Raw genomic sequence first — 2,932 nt, 5'->3', positions numbered from 1 at the left:
GGATTGAGGAGGGATCTTGGAGGGGAGCCCAGACAGAGGTTGGGAACTGAGGAGGCGAGGAGGCCTGGGACTGTGGGGACGAAGAGGCGGTGGCTGGAGAGCACTGGGGAGTGGAGTTATGTTGGGGAGGGGTGTGCCGCGGGAATGGGGAGACTGAAGAGACCAGCAGAGCGGGAGGAGCAACTGGAAGCTCCGAGGAAGCTAGGGAGCGAGCGCAGGAGAGGAGTAGAAAAGACAGGGTCCCCCCTTCCCCTTCTTCCATCGATGAGTGTTTATTTCCTCCACCCACTCCTTGATTTGTTGATGAATAAAATAGCCTGGAGGATTGCACCTTTCTCCTCCCCGACATTAAAAAAAGAAAAAAAAACCCAAACCCTCAGTATGTTTTAATTTTTATCTATCTATTTATCTTTTGAGATGGAGTCTTGCTCTGTCGCCCAGGCTGGAGTGATCTCGGCTCACCGCAACCTCTGCCTCCCGGGTTCAAGCGATTCTCCCGCCTCAACCTCCTGAGTAGCTGGGATTACAGGTGCGCGCCACCACACCTGGCTAATTTTTTTTCTGTTTGTTTTATATTTTTAGTAGAGACGGAGTTTCACCATGTTGGCCAGGCTGGTCTCGAACTCTTGACCTCAGGTGAGCCACCTGCCTCATCCTCCCAAAGTGTTGGGAGTACAGGCGTGAGCCACCGTCTCCGGCCTCTTAATGTGTTTTTAAAACTTCTTCATCTACAAGCACTTGAAGCTGTGCTGAGTGTCAGTGGTACTTAGGTAGACGTTGCTGCTTTGAGGTTGATACAAAAACTGGAAGCAGGTAGCCACACACAGTTTTGCTTTGTACCAATATTGTTACCTTGCCAGTATTTGCCCACATCTTCAGTTGCTTTCATTTAAAATTTTGTGTATTTGAGTCAAGTAGGGTTTCGAGGGGGCAAGTTTGGCACACACAATGAAGGCACAGGTATAACTTCCTAACAGCTCTTGATTTTACAAAAGTAGTTTCCTGCATTTTAAGTAGTCATATCCCTGACATCTCTTCTTTAATATAGCTTTCAGGGCCGGGCGTGGTGGCTCAAGCCTGTAATCCCAGCACTTTGGGAGGCCGAGATGGGTGGATCACGAGGTCAGGAGATCGAGACCATCCTGGCTAACACGGTGAAACCCCGTCTCTACTAAAAGAATACAAAAAACTAGCTGGGCGAGGTGGCGGGCGCCTGTAGTCCCAGCTACTCGGGAGGCTGAGGCAGGAGAATAGCGTGTACCCGGGGGAGCCCAGACAGAGGTTGGGAACTGAGGAGGCGAGGAGGCCTGGGACTGTGGGGACGAAGAGGCGGTGGCTGGAGAGCACTGGGGAGTGGAGTTATGTTGGGGAGGGGTGTGCCGCGGGAATGGGGAGACTGAAGAGACCAGCAGAGCGGGAGGAGCAACTGGAAGCTCCGAGGAAGCTAGGGAGCGAGCGCAGGAGAGGAGTAGAAAAGACAGGGTCCCCCCTTCCCCTTCTTCCATCGATGAGTGTTTATTTCCTCCACCCACTCCTTGATTTGTTGATGAATAAAATAGCCTGGAGGATTGCACCTTTCTCCTCCCCGACATTAAAAAAAGAAAAAAAAACCCAAACCCTCAGTATGTTTTAATTTTTATCTATCTATTTATCTTTTGAGATGGAGTCTTGCTCTGTCGCCCAGGCTGGAGTGATCTCGGCTCACCGCAACCTCTGCCTCCCGGGTTCAAGCGATTCTCCCGCCTCAACCTCCTGAGTAGCTGGGATTACAGGTGCGCGCCACCACACCTGGCTAATTTTTTTTCTGTTTGTTTTATATTTTTAGTAGAGACGGAGTTTCACCATGTTGGCCAGGCTGGTCTTGAACTCTTGACCTCAGGTGAGCCACCTGCCTTGGCTTCCCAAAGTGCTGGGATTACAGGTGTGAGCCACAATGCTGGGATGCATCATTTCTTTAAACAGTGGCTTTAACTGTTGAATGAGCTCTGACAAGCCATATGCATTTCATAAGCAAGCCAAAATACTGTCTTCATATCTTTCTGTTTTTCTTGTAAACCTGTATCATCCAAGTGAAAAAAAAAAAAAAAAAAAAATTAGGCTGGCCACGGTGGCTCACACCTATAATCCCAGCACTTTCAGAGGCTGAGGTGGGTGGATCACCAGAGGTCAGGAGTTCGAGACCAGCCTGGCCAACATGGTGAAACCCTGTCTCTACTAAAAATACAAAAATTAGCCGGGCATGGTGGCGCATGCCTATAGTCCCAGCTACTTGGGAGGCTGATGCAGGAGAATCGCTTGTACCCGGGAGGTGGAGGTTGCAGTGAGCCAAGATTCCACCACTGTACTCCAGCCTAGGTGACAGAATGAGACTCCATCTCGAAAAAACAAACAAACAAACAAAAATTAACAAAAACAATGAAAAAGATAATTCAAACGGTTTATGCCAAAAAGCTAACCAGTCCTTATTTGTTTTGGCGCTAACTCATTTCTTTAGAGGCTGCGAAACCATGTAGGGGGTGATCAGGCAGTATCCCGCCCATAGTCAGCACCATGGTGGTCCATTATAGCATTTGGTCAGGGAATCCTCATTTCAGGTGGATGGGCACATCATCAGCTTTCCGGAGAAACTTCTTCAGCTCTGGAACTTTGTTTTTCCTAGCAAAATTATATGCAGTGGAATCAGGTCAGCTTAGTTGGTATGGCAAATATGATAGGTGGTGCTTCTGTGGAAACCACAGGCTTTAATCCCTGTGGGCTATAGGCCTCTGAAATCCGTGCTCCCACCAACTTGAACGTGAAGCTACTAAATTTGTAGTACATGATGCCTGGAGTCCAGCTTCCCGCATCTACTGCCTTCACTACTTCCCCAGAGAAGGAGCCATAATTTATTCTTGTATCTTTCAAGGTATTGAATAATTCAATACATAGTATT

General features: G+C 48.5%; 1 pseudogene; it reads right to left on the bottom strand.

Annotated features, from left to right (window-relative positions):
- Nucleotides 1-2,482: 2,482 nt before the first annotated feature.
- On the bottom strand, nt 2,483-2,820 carry LOC105546543 (annotated as a pseudogene).
- Between the last annotated feature and the right edge of the window lie 112 nt (nt 2,821-2,932).

The sequence above is a fragment of the Mandrillus leucophaeus genome, unplaced genomic scaffold (genome assembly GCF_000951045.1).
Source record: "Mandrillus leucophaeus isolate KB7577 unplaced genomic scaffold, Mleu.le_1.0 Scaffold10989, whole genome shotgun sequence".
Taxonomy (NCBI): Eukaryota; Metazoa; Chordata; class Mammalia; order Primates; family Cercopithecidae; genus Mandrillus; species Mandrillus leucophaeus.
The sequence above is the reverse complement of the archived record's forward strand: the minus strand, read 5'-3'. Positions and strand labels throughout refer to the sequence as shown.